Below are 18904 nucleotides of genomic sequence, written 5' to 3' on the forward strand. Positions count from 1 at the left end.
CAGAGGCTGTCCTGGCAGCCAGCTAGTTTGGCTCCCAGTGTGCCTAGGTGCTTTGGGATTCCATGGTTGGGGAAGTATGAGTGTATTATGTAAATTTCAGTCTGCTCGATCCATTCCCTCACCAGCAGATAGCGACCCTCCCGGTCCGCCTTCCAGCTTGACATCTTAAACGGAACCAAAGGGCTCATCCAGACAAGTACCCCCCCCGGCGTATTTGGAGTAGGGAGCCCCGTAGCACTGCCCATCCCAGTGGTCGCTCAGCACCCCCAGGGTTTTTTGGGTCAAATGGGTTTCTTGGAGCAGGGCTATGGACACCTTCTTCCTGTTAAGGAAGGATTTAATTCTGTTCCTGTGCATGTAGGTGCCCAGGCCCGAACATTCCATCTTAGGATTCTAATGACATTGGCCATTTCGGCATGTGCAACCCTACCAGTTGGATCCAGAGCCATCCAGTCACTGATCTCGCCCCAGCAGACAGACCATTCGCTTGCCCCAGCCGAGCTCACCCCCCCACCCCACAACCTGCAGTAGTACTCTCGCCCCTCATGCTACATGCCTCATTTTGCGCTGAGATCTCATCGCTTGCGTAATAAGAACAAACCAAAACCAAACAAATTAATAACCAAACCAGAACTAGAACTGGGTAACTGCGCTCAGCAGCCACCTTGTGTCCGTGGCGCTCGAGCGCCCCCGCAACTGACTGGCCCTCCAGGGCCAAGGCGTGTGGGCTGTGGTATGTCAGCAACCGGCCGACACTGAATGGTTTGTGCGGTGTGTGCCTTCGCCCAGTCAGAGGCCCCCACTTGCCCCTGCCTCATAAAATACTGTGGCGGTCATCTCAAGGTTCTTTTGCGCCCGAGCAGACTTCACTTGATTCGTTGCCCCCCCCGTGGCTGTCTGAATCAACGTTTCTCATGTAACAGCTTCACAGCCATCGTCCAGGTTGTTGTGCTCCAGCCACATGTTGGCCGCGGCAGGCATTTCAAGAAAGACAACGCGCCCTTTGCAAAGGACCTTGAGGTGGGACGGGTACATGAGCATATATTTGAGGTTTAGTTTCCTGAGTTTTAGCTTAACTGGCACAAAGGAGTTCCGGGCTCTCTGCAGCGCTGGGGTGTAGTCCGGGTACATGGCTATTTTGGCGTTATCCCGGCGGATCTCTCCTCCCTCTCTGGAGAACCTCAATGATTTCCCTATCGCAGAAGTTCAGTATCTTAGCTATCATGGGTCGCATATGCGAACCCGGAGGCGGCCTTTTTTGTAGTGATCTGTGGGCACGTTCCACTGTGAACCCCTGCGACAGTTTCTCTGCTCCAATCTCCTGGAGTATCATGTTTTCAATGAAGTCCTTTGGGTTGGGCCCTTCCATTCCCTCCGGAACCCCCAGAACCTGTATGTTATTATGCCGGGCTCACCCTTTGGCATCTTCTGCTCGGGCTTCCAGCGCTGCGTTCTTACTTTTGAGCTCCGTCAGTCACCTCTCGTTGGTGGTTCCTGCTGTCTGGGTCGTTTCGGCCGTGGTGACTCTTTCTGTGATGTTTCTCATATCTTGTCTCATCAGTTGCATGTCAGACTTGATCTCCCCAATTCTGGTGTTGAATAAGGTATGCAGGGCTGCAATTGCTTCAAGCACCTGATTGTCACTGTTAATGGGCTCTCTGCGGATTGTGCTTGTGCTTCTGGGGTGGCCTGTGGTTGCCCTTCCTGTTTGGCATTAAAGGAGTCCATGATCGTTGTTTCCTTTTTTGTTTCATGGATGGCATGGCCCCAGTGATGGTCAAGAGTGGAGAGGGATGTAGTGGTCTTGCGAGGGTAGTATTGCGCCTGGTGATTCATGTGTTGCAGCTAGGGAACAGCCACTCGAGATTTATAGAGGTTATAGGCCCCAGGGTCTGTGTAGTATAGCATGTGGTGTGCCTCGGGACGCTGCCCTCAGTGCCTTGTTTCAATGTTTGACCCATCCAGTACCGTCAGCAAATAATGTCCCTGGGTCGTTCGTTGTTGCATGGGTGACCACGACAAATTATGTCCAGGAGTCACCGGGACCCAGCCCCTCTGCACGTAGTGTGGCTCTCTCGGTGGGCCTCAGACGTGCGGGCGCACCATGTACCTCTTATCCCCTCTGGGGTCTTCCCGTGTGTACCAGGTCACTCCAGTTGGCGGGCCGGTCTCTGTGTCCCTCGATGTCCTCTGCCGCGCTTTCTCTGTGTTTCGAGCGGGCTCACTCAGAGACGAACTTCCAGCCGCTCCTCCCCCTCACTGCTGAGCTGAGGCCACGTCGGCCATCTTGAAGCCCAGGGGGTCTCGGGTTTGCCGTCATCTCTTCTCCCGCCCGCACTCTGATTTTAGGATTTGTGCGGTACGGGAGCTGGGGAAACACTTGTCGGGGCCTCCAGTGCGGGTCAAGTTGCTCGGTCTTGCCTTTTATTTAAAGAACGCAGGATCTTTACAGGATCAGGGCAGGAGCCGCGGTTGAAAGCGTCCTCACAGCATAAGCTCAAGCCACACCCCCGTGCTCATGGCATAAGCGATGAAAGAACATAAATAGCAACTCTTATCTAATGTTCTTATCTCCACCTCTCTCATGCGCTGGTACCACATGTTCTTCTTTAAATGGGCTGAGTTATCAAGGTATGCATTTACATCCTGATAATCTACTCCAGCATCCCTCTTAGGACCGTTAATTTGTTTGGAAATATCAGGGAAAATATCACTGATGCTTTTATTAGGGGTAGACACAGCTGTCTGATTGCTAAACACTCAACATGTATTGCAGAATGCTATTCAAATCAGGAAATAAAGACTGCACATTGTACAAAACATAGCCACAAGAAAGATTGCAAAAGAATGCATATGTCTTACTGCATTTTGTGTATTAATCGGTCTTCTTAGTAGTAATGTGTCTTTCATATACTGGAAGATTAGCTTTTTCTTTTATCAACATCTAATTCTTGTTATTGTTTGTAATAATCACACTCTTTTATAACAGAAATTGTAATTGTATTGCAATAATGATCCTGTTGATAATAGAGATGTCTTAGAATTTCTAAAAAAGGTGAAACTATCAATGTTCCATCTCACTAGAGCTCGATAGGATTGAAGTACACATGTAAAAACAGCACACAAGAATATGGGCAATGTTATAGGCAACGTAAAGGGTTGTGTCCCGGGTTGCCGCCGGAGTCGTTAAATGTTACCGGCACCTGTCTTCCCAGTGCCACCAGGAGATAACAAGTCCGGCAGCCCGGGAAGTCAGGTGCCGGTAAAATCGAAGTCCCCATTCACAGAAAGTCCCATAAGAATCTATGGGAGTGGGGACTTGAAAGTGCTAGATCTATTGTTAACTGTGGCAGTGCTTCTGTGAACGGTCTGCCTACTATGGCTGCTGCGCCCGGAATGGTCAGACCTGTCGGGCACAGCAGCCACAGCAGGCAGACACATAGTTTGCCGGTTCATAAACAAGGGTGCTGGTGAGCTTACCGGAACCCTTGTTTACTGACTGACAAACTTGTAATGAGGCCCATTGTCTCTTTAACCTATTAGGAATAGTTCTGTGAACACTGAAAATGTGTTAATTTCCCTTTAAACTTGGGAATAATTGAAAGTTCAAATTGTTTTTATTTTGATGATTCGTGTTGGCTCTTGGTAGCTGATCTGGTCTGTATTCGTAGAACTTCTTCTCTTGCTTGACTTTCAATGGGTGCCAGAGGGGTAAGGGTCTATCCTTCGTAAAGCTTTATGTCATTCAGATGCAGTTAGCCTCGTCTTCCTCGGATTTCCAAGCAGTGGGGATGACCTCCTCCTCTAGTAGGGATGGTTCTTCAAAACCGGCTTATTCCAAGTCAAACAAATCTCTTGACAATCATTTGGTCCCCTGGATACAAACTAGGTGGCTTTAAGAGATCTAAAGGGTTGATCGTTTGGCTGTCTTCGTCAATCTTCTTTGACCCTTCCCTCCAATTTTTGATTTGTTGGAAAGTATAAGAAACATTTGCAGTCATATTTGTCAAATACTCATAAATCTCATCCCCTAATGTGTTTGCTCCACTACGAGAATCAGTTTCTATTTGAGTGTAAGGAGCAAAGGGTACTCTCATGCGTCTTCCAGTCACCAACTCATGAGGAGTCAAGTGGTGATCTAAGCCAGGCTAGTTTCTCAATGCAAATACAGCAAGGGGTAGGCGATGTAGCATCCCTTCTTAAGCGTCATCTTTATCTGAGCTATCCTCTCTTTAAGGAGTCAGTTTAAATGCTCACAAATACAAAATGTATGCTTTATGCCTAACAGAAGAGTCCTTTGTTCAAACATCTAATTTACAAAATGTGCCCATTATCAGACCGCAGGACTTTGCATACCCCCCATCTAGGAAACACCTGACGTATGAGAAACTTGCCAGCACATGTGGCATCAGGGTGCATGGATGGACCTGCCTCAATCCATTGGGAAAAAGGACACACTACTAGTAGCATATATCTGTAGCCATTGCATGTTTGCAACATATCCACATAATCTATATGTAGATGCTGAAAAGGACCATTGAGGTGGGGTATTACTCCTCCCACAGCACGCAAGGTATGCTATGCTGTCTATTTCTGAAAGCAATTCACAATAAACTGTGCAATGTGTTCTATTAAATTTGGCAAAAAAAACAATCTTCTGTGATCATGGCAGCAAGATTCTCTCTGGTTATAATGCACAGGATACTGAAGCTGATCCAGCACAACTCTCAATAGAGCTAGAGGCATAACTGACTTTCCAGTACTATCTTGTCTCCACATAGCCTATGTGGGGTGGATAAAGAACACCCCTGTCTTTTACATTAATCGTGTTCTTCATTGTGCGACTTTGTTACCATGAGAAATAGTGTCTGCCCTCTTAGTATGGGCTGCACACATCACCACGGCAATAGCCAATGGAGCCATAGTACCTTAATACATGTGTCCAATAGTGACACATGTGGTGTGCGGCCTGCACGGAGGAAACCCCTCCTTTTCCAGGATGACAATCCTGTATGTACATTTAACATCACATAGATGGAGTCAGAGTACACTTCCTCATCTCTGAAGTGTGGCATAAAATGCCACTAATTCTGCAGCCTGTGCTGAACAATGTGAAGGCAATCTTGCACTTGTCACTACTTCAAATTCACCATTCTTTTTTAACTTCACCACTGCCAATCTCATATGCCTTTCTCCTGTCGTTTAGTACATTTTTGAAGAGCCATCAATGAATAGAATTGTCCCCCCTGTTAAGGCAATTTCTTTAATGTGGGGAATATTGTTATCAAACTCAGTATACATTGTACAATAATATACATGATCCTCTTTTCCTACGGGTTGTGCTATGAATGTTGCTGGATTCACTAATCTCCATCTAACATTTTGATTCACTGGGTTTGAAATGATCACCTTGTGTCCTGATGCTCTTTGTGTGGTCAACATGCTTTTGGGTTTCTCCAAAATGGCAAATAGGGAATGCTCGATGAATAATATCATTGAGCACCCCATTGTAATACTTGCAGCTTTTTCAATTGCATAAACAGCACCAGCTAATTCGCCAGGGTAATGCCCTCTCATTACTGGGTCTAAAATACCACTATAATAAGCCTATGGTTTATGTCCATGTCCTAATTTTGTCTTCTGCATGAGGGCTGCTGTCATTACCACTCCATTTGAATGCAAAAATTAATAAAACTCCTCTTTATAATCTGGAATCCCTAACACAGTGTCTGTGCAAATCTCAAATCTTCAAATCCTTCTGTCATCTCATCTGTCCATATTATCTCACTTCTACCTATGTCTGCTTCTTTAATTCCTTTCAAAAGTGGTCTAATGTATGTTCTGTAATCAAAGACTCAGACCCTACAATCATTACATAGGCCTATACATTGCTGCATTTCTCTCACTGTCTCAAGTCTTAGAGTTTTCATGATCACTTCTGTTCTCTCAGGTGTAAATGTTCTCCCTTATTGAGAGATTAGCTGCCCTATATACAGGCCTCCTTCTGGTAATGCAGCAGCTTCTCTTTGTCCACTGTGTATGCTTTTTCTGCCAATAGTGCCATTAGCTGGATTGACTCTGCCCTACATTTATCGTCTGTCTCGCTGCACACTAATATGTGATCTATGTACTGAATTATTGTGCTCTCAAGTTGTACGTTACCTAGGTCAATCTGAAGAACCCTATTAAAGATTCATGGGGACTCACAGTAGCTCTGTGCTAATCTTGTATGTTTCCAGCACTGATTTATATAGGGAAATTAAGTCAAATCTTGGAAGTCATCATGAAGGGTAATTGAAAAGAAAGCATTCTTTAAATCTACTACTATAAAAAAAAACTATATTTAGCTGTAGCTGGGATGTTACATAATATCATAGCTGGATTGGGAACCAGGGGAAACTGCTTTGGCAATATTGTTAAGGGGGCCTAGATCCTGAATAAATATCCCCAACTCCCCCGTTGATTTCTTTACTTGGTACACAGCAGTGTTACATGGGGAATTTGATGGTACTAATATTTCCTGATATACTTGTAGAGGAGGTCCCGAATAAAGCCTGTGCTCCAATCGTCCATTTTGAAGCTCCAGGAATGTTCACACCAAGATATGTGACATATGATAAGCATATAAACCAGAAGAGAGCCGCATTAGGGCTCTGCCCAGTACCTATTAGAAGAACAGCACCTATTGACGTACCAATACCAAGAAAACCATGGACAGTAAGGTACCCATTGAGAAAACCTTACCAACAAATGAAACGAAACGAAGATCGTCTGAGTACAGTCCCTGAAGAAACCAAAGAGGCCATGATGAAAAATGAATGGTGACGTCACGAGGGTCCGGACTGACTTTCAGATAGAAGAAATGGCAACCAGAGAATGATGCAAAGTGACGAAACGCCATGAATAAGGATATCGTGAATCTAAAGTGAAAGGACGATGTCAAAATGCAAATAAGTTTAAGCTGTAAGCAAGATGAAGATATTTGACCAGTTTACACCTGTAAATATGCTTGGAACTGCAAGAAAGCTAAGAAAACAGTGCGGCTTTCTATGCTTAGTAGAAGAGTAGTGCGACAAGCACCATTATACATAATCTACCTCAAAGAAGCACATTATTATAAGTATATTTCTACTTTGCACAAGTAGCAGAATCAACCCAGGTTACTAAAGGCCATACGAGAAAAGCTTCATATTTAGCAAAACGAGAAGAGACAGCTGAAACAAAACTCAGCAGAGGCAACTCGTGCCGGGAAAGTCAAGGTCATACCAATAGAAGAGGCGAACAGTAGCTACATTTAATTGAAACTAAGAACAGAATATCCTGCCTCTGAAAGGTTGAGATAAGGCGAAGGCATGTGGTGGGTGAAACAAAAATCAAATACACAAATTGAGGGAAAGAGACAAATTCACAGTGTCGGAATCACGTGACCATCCGAGCAAGAAGAAGCGAGGGCTCACACCTATGCTTGGCACCTGACCAGGCAGAGATATCAGAACTTTTCCAGACAGAAGATACAGTCTCGAGGCCAACCACAGTGAAATAGTTGACATATGGCTACTAAAATGATGATTGATTGTAAGTTAATCGGAGGAAGGCAGGGTAACTAAGGGGCATCCCGCATCTGGCCGACCATTCTGCGTGCTGCTAAGCAAAGTGGAAAAGTATGCATGGGGTTGGTGCCAACCCAATCACAATGGACCAGATAATCTAGGGTCCTATAGTTAGTAGTACCAATGGGACATCATACTTTTGGTGACGTTTACAGTAGTAATTTTTGAAGGAAGTGCTTAGATGCCCACCTGACAGTGTTTACCCAATCCCCTTACTCCGTTACCAAATACAGATATAGTACCTATAGTAAAGTTACCTTTTCCTAACCAATAGAATTGCATGTTAACTTTAGAGTGTTACACATCAATGATGATGATTTTTTAGTATAAATGTTACAACTTGTATGAAGTTCATTGGAGTTGAAGCGAGAAGGACGATCGCATCACTTCTGATATCCATAACTCCTCATTTTTTGTGCTTGTCATTAAACGGACTCCCTTTGCCAAACCATTGAGTTGTCCTTATTGTTGGTGTTGGAGTGATAAATCTGCACCCCATCCATCTCATGGGTGCAGCTATCTTGTATTAAAGTGCTTGTGAGCAAACCTCGGCTCTATGGGCCGGCTGCGGGTCTCAGAGTACATACTAAAGCAGAAATTGTTTCAAATATACCTTCATTGGCTTCTCTGGACATGGAATACTGTTTTGTGTGTGGTAAAATTGCTCCTGGGGTAAGTTTTATTTTAACTGCTCCTGCTCCACTCAATTGACCCACATCATATGGACTGTTGGTCAATTAGATACTTGCCACCTTTTGTAAATCTTCTTGGAAAAATGACAGTTTCTTTTTTACCATTGGCATTCTCTGTGGTATTTCCCTATTCTCGACTTTAATCCAATATGTAAGGTTTATGAAAAATACTAATTCATCATCTGAATACTCACCTCTGAACAACTCTTTGTCTCACAAGTGTGTTAGACTATAGCCTTCGTCAAGAGCTATTACTGTACTCTGTGAGAAACCAGAGGATGTCTCAACCGCTAGTCCCCAGGGATCTATCATCTAGGTGGCCAGGACATGGCCATTGCTTTTGGATCCAGTTCCTGGGGGCGGACCAGTGCGGGAGCATCCCCTGGATGAGGGGTCTTTGGGAAGTGGGAGTGGGACACAGGGTGGTGATACATGGTATCCCCTTCTCTGTAACACCTTTTCCCCATCCTACCAGGTAGGATACTTACAAACTCAACCCCCACCCTTTTCCCGACACAAACACTTTCTCCCGGACAGCTCACTGTGAGAGAAAACAGACTAACACCCGAGCTGTATGCCTGATATATCCAAACACTAGGGTCAGGCAGAGTCAAGCAATTACTGATCATTATACACACCTGACTTCCATCACACTTCCCCACATGGATAAAAGGCGGAGCACGAAAGCACACTCTGTGTAAGGCAAAACACACGCGGAAGCAGCAGATCCGAGATGGCAGCTTAATACGAGGAGAAAGACGGCAAGACCAGAGAGGGTTGCAAGGAGGGAAGTGTCCTTGAACCTTCCAGGAGAACAAACACTACTTTCTCAAGCCTTTGAGAATAAGAAACATAAGACCTGGAATTAAAACTGAAGATGAGCATTGTGTGTCGGAGGTACCCAGGGATCTCCCATGTCAATATACAAGGCGGTAAGGAGCGATTGCAGCGTGGTACTGTCCTTTGCTCCTACAACAAAGCAGTGCCAGTGAAAATGACTGAACCGTTCAACAAGATCGGTATTGCAGCACCGGATTTTGACTTATATTATTTGGTGTCGCATGCACAACATGCCAAACACTGGTATGACCCCTCTGACACGTCACCCCATACCTGTATAGAAAGGTATGCTGCGTCTCCAACCAACCTCCAAACTTTTATGTTAGATACACACCACAGAGATCCATGTCGCTTCGATCCCGTAAGTGTTACTGTTCATGCTTGGACATTGCTTTATAAAAAATTACAGATTGAAACACCCTATGACTCTGAAGCCCCTTTACGGAAATTCCCAGGTATCTCCCCCACGTTCGATGAGAGCCTCCAGAAAACATGAGACCCACACAGGGAGATAAAAATGTGTGACATGTTCACTAACAGGAAATATGTGACCCTTACAGACTTCCAGAACACGGTCGGAGGGGGTCAGCTTAGGTTACTCCAATATCACTGCCTGAGAGCAGCCTTCTACACTAAATGGCCACTGTACCCGGATAAAACTCCTCCACACGTATGCCTTCAAGCTGTGGTATCTGGTTCGGCTCCTGGAATATCCACATTATACTCTATGGTGCAGGAACACCCCCCATCTGTTAATACTATTAAGTCGAATTGGAAAACATACATGGAGATGTCAATTACAGATAAGAAATGGTCTACATATTGTCAGCTGACCAAAGACTTGTCTTTAAATGCGGGCCTACGGCTGATCCAATTTAAAATATTGAATATGTTACACTACACGCCAGCCAAAATGTCCAAATTCGCACCAGATTGTAACAGAAAATGCCTCAAATGCAGGGAAGCACAAGCTGGCTCATTTCACATGTACTCTGCCTGCCCAGAGGTGCCAGTCTTCTAGAAAGAAGTGACAGAAGCACTGGAGGTAATCAAAATCCCTGGAGCCCAGCCACAATCACCTATATGGCCCCTAAGGGCCTCTCCATCCTCCCAGAGACCCACTTGGAGTCAGACCTGGCGCCTGTGGCACCAGGCTCACACACAGCCTTAAGATTCACTTGGCATTGGACTTGTAATGCATTGTGGGCAAGATGGATGTGCCCACATAACCCAGTCCCTTGAACTGGTGTGCAGTCTAGCCTTTTGGGTGTGGTTCAACCCAGGGATACCTGGGATACCTTAAGGCTATTTAAACCACGCTCGGGCCGAGAAACACGCTTTGCGTTTCTCTGCACCTGCAGCGTGACACTCACCGTGCTCGGATCGGTCTCCTGAAGACCTTCGCCTTTCTTCCGCATCCCACACACCTGCAAGAACAATAAAAGCATTATTATTAGATGTACCTTGAAGAGCATCCAGCTTCCATCCATCGCTCCTCCAGTCCTGTGGGCAGCTACGGCGGTGTCATCTCCATCTCGGCACGCTGCATCCTAGGGAAGGATAAACGAACAGAAGAAAAGACATTAGTACGCATTCTGCATAACTTAGCTTACTCGAAAACTGTAAGAAGAGTCCCAGCGACCTGCAAGGGGAAAAGACATTCCAGGTTAGCACAGAAAGCATAAGGAGATGCCGCTCATCGCGCTTACTCACCGCAACTCATCCTCTCAGCTGGCAACCACGCTGGGATATTGCAGGACCTGAAAGGGACACAGAGACGAACATTGGTTAATGCAAGGAAGAGCGGGCAGCATTGCGCATCGCGCTCTCACTCACCGTTAGTGCTCGGTTCATCTCAGCAGCACGACGCCATCTCCGACCCCTCTCCAACTCCTAAGGGAGAACAGACACGTTATAGAAGGAACAAGAGTTAATAGGACAGTTCATAAGATTCATTCTACTTACCGGTTGGGCTGAAGTTACAGCAAGCCCAGTCCTTCGGGCCCACACCAGTGAAGCAACTAGGCAGCATCGAGCCCACATCATTCGACGCACCCCTGCACTGAAGGGCAGGACGGAGAGCGTGCTGCATAAGAAAACAAGGTCAGGGGTCAGGAGTGGACAAGGGGGAAGGTTTGGTCACCAGGGAAGAGGGGGTCAAGCAAGCAGAGACAATAGAGTTAAACTATGGCAATCCTGTGTTTCAGGCCCAGTCTCCAGCCGAACAGATTCCAGGGAAGTGTTCGAGGTCATAGGAGGTTCAAACAGGCTGAGTGGCGACCCCGTGGATACCAGGTGAGCGTTACAGAATGCAAAGCCTCACACCATAATCCACCTGGGCGTCATGGAAACGTCAGAAACCAACCAGTTAGCCCAAATGTTGGGGCAGCTATGTGCCGAAGTACACGCAGCCAGGCAGGAGACCAACACCCTGAGGAGAGAGTTCATAGTTGCTAAAGAACGTACTGATGATTTAAGCCAGCAACTTCGCCAGTCACAAGCCGGACATGCACCGTGTCCGGGTAACATGCTTCAATGCCAGTACCATCAGCCAACCCAGTTCAGATAACCCTTCAAACAGAAGAAAAGACATTAGTAAGCATTCTGCATAACTTATCTTACTCGAAAACTGTAAGAAGAGTCAAACGCTTACCTGAATTTAAGCTGCTCGGGGTAACTCCAGCTCCGGAGCATCCCAGTGACCTGCAAGGGGAAAAGACATTCCAGGTTACCACGGAAAGCATAAGGAGGCGCCGCTCATCGCGCTTACTCACCATCACCTCATCCTCTCAGCTGGCAAACACGCTGGGATATTGCAGCACCTGAAAGGGACACAGAGACGAACATTGGTTAAAGCAAGGAAGAGCAGGCAGCATCGCGCATCGCGCTCTCACTCACCGTTAGTGCTCGGCTCATCTCAGCAGCACAACCCCTCTCCAACTCCTAAGGGAGAAGAGACACGTTATAGAAGGAACAAGAGTTAAAAGAACAGTTCACAAGACTCACTCTACTTACTGGTCGGGCTGAAGTTACAGCAAGCCCACTCCGTCGGGCCCACACCAGTGCAGCAACTAGGCAGCATCGAGCCTGCATCATTCGACGCATCCCTGCACCGAAGGGCAGGACGGAGAGCGTGCTACACAAGAAAACTAGGTGAGGAGTGGACAAGGGGAAGGTTTGGTCCCCAAGGAAGAGGGGGTCAAGCAAGCAGAGACAATAGCGTTAAACTCTGGCAATCCTATGTTTCAGGCCCAGTCTCCAGTCAAACAGATTCCAGGGAATGGTTCAAGGTCGTAGGAGGTTCAAACTGGCTGAGTGGCGTCACTGTGGATACCAGGTGAGTGTTACAGACTCACCTTCCCCACACCCTGAAATGTTGATGTCAAATATGTAAGAGTATTGTAATGCATTATTGAACTGTATTGAACGTGATGTGCCGTGTGTGGCTATAATGACCTTTAATAAATAAAGTTTTTAAAAAAAACAGTGCCAGTAAAGTCAGCACGGCTGGTGAGTCAGGGAGACTGATAGCAGACCGGTCTGTGTTAGAACCAAGGTTGCAAGCGGCAACATTGAATGAAGAAATATGAAGAGAACAGTGTGTGAAGTGTATGTGATGAGCGATGCGAACATAATTGAACACCTAAGGAGTTACTGAACTTGGTCATTTGAAGGTCTTTGTTAGGTATCCACTGAGAGGTGGCAAAAGTAAATTGTGAACTGTGAAGTTGAAGTGGTCCTGCAACGGGTCAAGCTAAACCCTGTGCACATTCGAAAGTCTTTGATAGCTAATATGAACTGCAATTGGTCCGTGCCTGGCTGAGGGAGACTTATTGTGTAAGAAGAAGGATCTGAGCTTGGCTGACGAGGAACCGGGGTGAACTGTGAGTCACCGAGAAAAGATATTCTCTAAACATTGGAGAAGGGGATTTGAGCCCAGAAGAGGGGGATCCAAAGTAACGATTGTGGTATAAAAAGGGATCTGAGCCTGGCTGAGGGGATCCAGGGTGAAGAGTGAATCACCTAACTTGGGTACTTGTAAGAGGAAAGGAACTTTTTGTTTGTTTTGGTATATCAGGCCTTCTGAAACATGAGACGTTGATACTTTAAGAGACTTGGGCACAGATAGGCCCTGATGCTGGTAATCAAACTGTTTCTTCGTGCTGAAGCCAGAGAGTGTGCTATGCTTGGATTATAGGTCATAGTACCGAATCAAAAGGATCAAATGACAAAAGGGTCGAGTCAATTCGACCGAAAAAAAGGATCAAATATATATATTTTTTTTGGGGGGGTCCCCCCAAACCCCAGTTTTTGCTGTAAAAACACCCTTTTAAAGCTAAACTAGAGCAAAAAAAGAAAAATACATTTAATTTTTTTTTCTCGATCCTTTGGTTTTCGGTCGAATGCACTCTCACCTTTTGCATTCGATCCTTTTGTTTTCAAAACTTTAACTGGACACCCTATGCTTGAGTGAACTGCCTTGTCCTGTGCTGAAAACGCAGGGATTGATTGTTTATTTGTATAGCGCCTATACAGGATGTGTTTCAAAGCACTTCAAGGAGGGAGGGAACATGTCAAAATACAGTTACATTCTTACAGGTCCTTGAAACAAATCAGAATGTGCGAAATAACTACCATAACATAACAGATAGTACAAGTGCATGGAACAATAAAGGAGAGTTTAGGGAGGAAAATAGGAGACAATACAAGCAGTAGCATTACTATGTCTGACGGCAATTGTTGCAGTGCAAAAATGACAAAAGGAGGGGGGTGAGGGGAGGAGGGAGGGAAGGAGAGAGGAGATGAAAAAACAGGTGACTATCTTAGAGGGTCAATGAACAATCAAGCTAGTGCTAGGGGGAGGGGAGGAGAATACAAGAGGAGGAGGGGGAAACAGACAAGCTATTATCAGAGGTCAATGCCAGTGATAAGAGTTAGTGCTTGTAAAATAGAAGGAAAATGGGGAGGGGGAAGGGAGGATGGCTGCAGAAGGCAGGCGACTACAATTACTATGCCTGATGGCAATTGAGGTAGTGACCGAAATAAAAACAGGAGAAGGTGTGGGAGAGGAGGAGGGAAGGGCAAACTGCTGCAAAGCCAGGCGGCTACAATTACTATGCCTGACAGCAATTGGGGTAGTGCCAGAGAATTGACAGAAAGAGTGAAGGAGGGGAAAGAGGGGAGGGAGGGGTGACGGGGAGAGGGAGAGGAAGAAGGAGGAGGGAGAAGAAAAGGATGATAGAGCAGGAGGAAGAAGGAGGAGGGGGAGGAACAGGAAGATGAAGCAAGAGGGGGCACCAGATTGATACAGGGGGGCACAAAGATGAACAAGGGGCAGGGGGGGCAACAGCAAATGGATGCAGGGGCAGTGGGGGGGACCACATGAATGGACACAGGGGCAGTCGGGGGAAAACAGATGGACACGGGGGCAAAGGAGCCAGAAACAAAGAAGGAGTCGGCACACAGATGTACTTTGGGGAAGGAGTGGGAAACATATGGAGCAAAGGACTTTATATGGACTACAATTGGGTAGTGGGACACAGAGAGACACACAGGGCATCAGGAGGTGGGTGGGGGAACAAGCAGAACACACAGGGCATCAGAAGTGGGTGGGGGGAACAAGGAGACAACACGGGGCATCAGAGGTGGGTGGGGGAACAAGGAGACAACACGGGTCATCAGAGGTGGGTGGGGGAACAAGGAGACAAACGGGGCATCAGAGGTGGGTGGGAGAGACAAAGAGAACACATAGGGCATCCGAGAATCGGAGGTGGGTGGGGGGAACAAGGAGACAACACGGGGCATCGGAGGTGGGTGGGGGGGACAAAGGGAACACACGGGGCAACAGAGGTGGGTGGGGGACAAAGGACACACGGGCATCGGAGGTGGGTGGGGGGAAAAAGGAGACAATACGGGGCATTGGAGGTGGGGGGAACAGGGGGACAACACAGGGCATCGGAGGTGGGTGGGGGGACAAAGTGAACACACAGGGTATCGGAGGTGAGTGGGGGGACAAAGAGAACAAACGGGGCATCAGAGGTGGGCTCACTGCAGAACCGTCACTGAACAGGAGCCTTAGAATTGAGCCTTGGAGGCGGGCCGGCATTCGCCTGCCAACTAGCCCGATTGGTGCATATATAAGACACCTGCACTTATCATAGGCAGACAGGCAGGGCTGCAGGGAGGCACCTCGAGCCACGAGGAAGGGGTCGGCCATGTTGGAAAGGCCTTAGACAACACAGAGTTCAATGTGAAAATGCAAAATGAACAACATAGGATGGAAGGCAGTGAGGGGCACAACACAGCAGCCATCTACATAAAATCCATCAAAAGTCTTTGGAAGATCCAGATGAAATACGGAGCTCAATTGCTCCCAGCATAGCATTCAAGTGCATTTTAAGCTGCAAATGAGCTTACCTTCCATAGTGAGTCAGGGGGTAGAATCACAAGGCCTCCTGGCCACAAGATGTGAAGGGGAAGGGTCCTCCAGGGTCAGAGTCAAGAAGAACAAGAAGGGAAAGCGAGACGAATGGCCTGAACATCCTGACTTATCATTTTGTGAACACTACTTTGTTTTTCATGAAAAGTACCCCACACTATTTGCATTTAGAGGTAAGTATTGGCAATAGTTTATTTTAGTATAGACCCTTTTATTTTGCCATGACTCCACCAGGATAGCATTATTACTATTTGATGGTTGTAGCTTGCTGCCATCTGTAGATTTAGGATTAAATAGGTGTTTAGCATACCCTTGTTAAAGTTAAATAAACACCCTTGGAATGTGGCCAATTGTAGCTGTCTTACTACTCATACCATGACTTTCCCATGAACAACCACCCTTTCTTCTCTTACTGCTGCTTCCAGTTCTATGGGAATAACCTGTCCTTCCTCATCATCCATAGGTATGTGTGTTCTATGCTTGTCCATAATTACATCATCAGATCTATCTCTTGTTTCTCTCTGTGTGGATTGTTTGATACTCCCTCTGGTCTTGTAACCATCTTTTTTCCTCAACAATTCCCCTACAATTCCCCAATCCATTTCGCTATGCCTTCTGCCTTCTGCCACCTGCCACCTGCTCATCAGCCCATGTCAGTGATATAGGCATCGCATGCAGCTCCCTGCAGGGCTGGTCCGACCTTCTCTCTTCCTCCCATCATTCTTGTTCTTCAACTGGTATTACAATCTATTAAAGATGTGATTAATTTCATCCTCCCTTTGTCCTCTACTTCTTCAGATTTCATTTTGTTCTTCCTCTTCCCGTCTTCTAATCTCCCCTTTCTGTTCAACTTTCTTTCTTTCAATCTATGTGTTTCTATTTCTTCACAATTCTTTTTTCTCCCAATATTTTTCCACGTTCTCTTTTTCCCTCTCTTCATACCTTCTTAATTCTTCCTTTCACTTCCTCTGTTTTTCCTTCTCATATTTGTATGCTCTTTCACATACTTTTTCCTTTTTTCTGTTCCTCTCATTTTTCTCTTTCTTTAACTTTGTCGATACCCTTTCCATCTAACTTGAGTAATATTTGTCCTCCCATCCACTCATTCTGTACAAATGCTATTTCAATAGCTTTATCTTTATTTCCTCTTTGTCTTTTAGTCTCTTCTATTTCTATTTTTACTACGTCTGGACATATATTTGCGTTCTTTGATCTTACTTTCTTCTGTACTATCTTCACTGCTATACACAGGGGTTGCATATATTGGATTAATATATCCCACTGCTGCTTTTAACTCCTTTAAAGGATAGAATCCCTGTTGCTCAGTGTCTGTACTCTTATTTTCAGAAGGAGAAAGAGGAGCCAAGGGCACTGTGCCCTCTCCCTCATGCTGCTTAAGCATCCACTCCCTCTAATGTGGGTCTCCTCACTCTTATATTTTTTCATAGGCTCTAAAATAGCTAAACATTTTTTTATAGCTTGTTCCCTGTGTAGACCTAGGTTTCTTGTCATTTGTTGCAATACTGTTCTTGATAGAGATCCCTCTTGAGGCCATGCCTCTTACCAATTCAGAATGATATTTCACAATCTTAGGTAAGTATCTCAGTAATGCTGTGTAAACATGTAATAGAGGAGTGTCCTCCATGATGACAAGTTGTTTTCAACTGTCTATACTTACTGAACCTTTTATTCTGCAATTACTTTAATACATTATATCACAACAATCGATTCGGGCAAGCACCACCAATCACTGCCCATTTTTCCAAAACAAGTCTTCAAACAATTTTCAAGCCTGTACTATAATATTCTCTTTGTTCCTTTATCATAGTTCTATCTATTCTTACTATTCTGCAGTTTTATTATTGACAACCTAAGAATCTTATTTTGCTCTATTTCCTCTTTCAACTGTTATCCCCCTATGAGTGATTGATTGGTGCCAATCACTTGCTTTTAAGGTCTGATAAACAGCTAGATGATTACTATCAGTCTATGTGTCTAGTCAAACAAATCAACTTCTCACACTAACCTATTTATAACCCTAATCAAATGTGCATAAACATTTCTACAATTGTCTTTCTTTACTTTCTCTACTAAAAGTATCTCATCTCCTTTTTACCCCATTTTGAAGGGTGTAACACATTCTTCATGTCTGCCTTGCCTCAGGAATCCTCTTTAAAAAATCCCCCAACTTTGAGTGTAATGCATTACCTTCTATCTCCATGAGAATCGGAATCAAGGTAATCTCTCTTTCTCTTAAAACAAATCCTGTTGCTGTTTCCTTACTATATATTTTTACACTTAACATGCAATCCTGCCCCTTTTATTTGCCACTTTCGATGTTCTACTTACCTCATTTGCTCCATTCGAGCCCTTCGGTATCGACTCTTCCCCAATCAACTACTTTGACTTCAGTCTGCGCGGTGCCCATGGGGGCCGGGCAGGAATTTCTTCAAATAGGCACCTGCCGACTGTCTCAGTTAACACGCATGATTTTTCTGCTCTCCACAGGAGACGCTCTGATCTTGTGGCTAATGGGGGAGGACGTCACAAATCCGAGAGTCTGGATCTGCACTACTAAATGTGCAACAGCACCTGGAGCATTCCAAGTGTCGAATGGGATTACCAAAATAAATGATCTCAGGCCCAAATAACCGGACAAACTCAAAGAATATGGCAAAATACTACTTTACGATCAGTTCATAATAGGGAAACGTGGCAAACAAACAGAGTGTAGCTCACACACTCTCACTGCATTTCAGTTACACAAAAGGTTTTATACCTCATTATACGTCAGCTATGAGGTCATCATACGTGGCAAACATTAAAAACCTACCGGTGGAGGGATTGGTTAAGGGAATGTGTATACCTATTGTTTATATAAGTGTTAGTGATTTTTCTGCTCAGCTGGCAACCACGCTGGGATATTGCAGCACCTGAAAGGGACACAGAGACGAACATTGGTTAAAGCAAGGAAGAGCAGGCAGCATCGCGCTCTCACTCACCGTTAGTGCTCGGCTCATCTCAGCAGCACAACCCCTCTCCAACTCCTAAGGGAGAAGAGACACGTTATAGAAGGAACAAGAGTTAAAAGAACAGTTCACAAGACTCACTCTACTTAATGGTCGGGCTGAAGTTACAGCAAGCCCACTCCGTCGGGCCCACACCAGTGCAGCAACTAGGCAGCATCGAGCCTGCATCATTCGACGCATCCCTGCACCGAAGGGCAGGACGGAGAGCGTGCTACACAAGAAAACTAGGTGAGGAGTGGACAAGGGGAAGGTTTGGTCCCCAAGGAAGAGGGGGTCAAGCAAGCAGAGACAATA

The sequence above is a fragment of the Ambystoma mexicanum genome, chromosome 3p, assembly GCF_040938575.1.
Source record: "Ambystoma mexicanum isolate Mex_15411 chromosome 3p, UKY_AmexF1_1, whole genome shotgun sequence".
Taxonomy (NCBI): Eukaryota; Metazoa; Chordata; class Amphibia; order Caudata; family Ambystomatidae; genus Ambystoma; species Ambystoma mexicanum.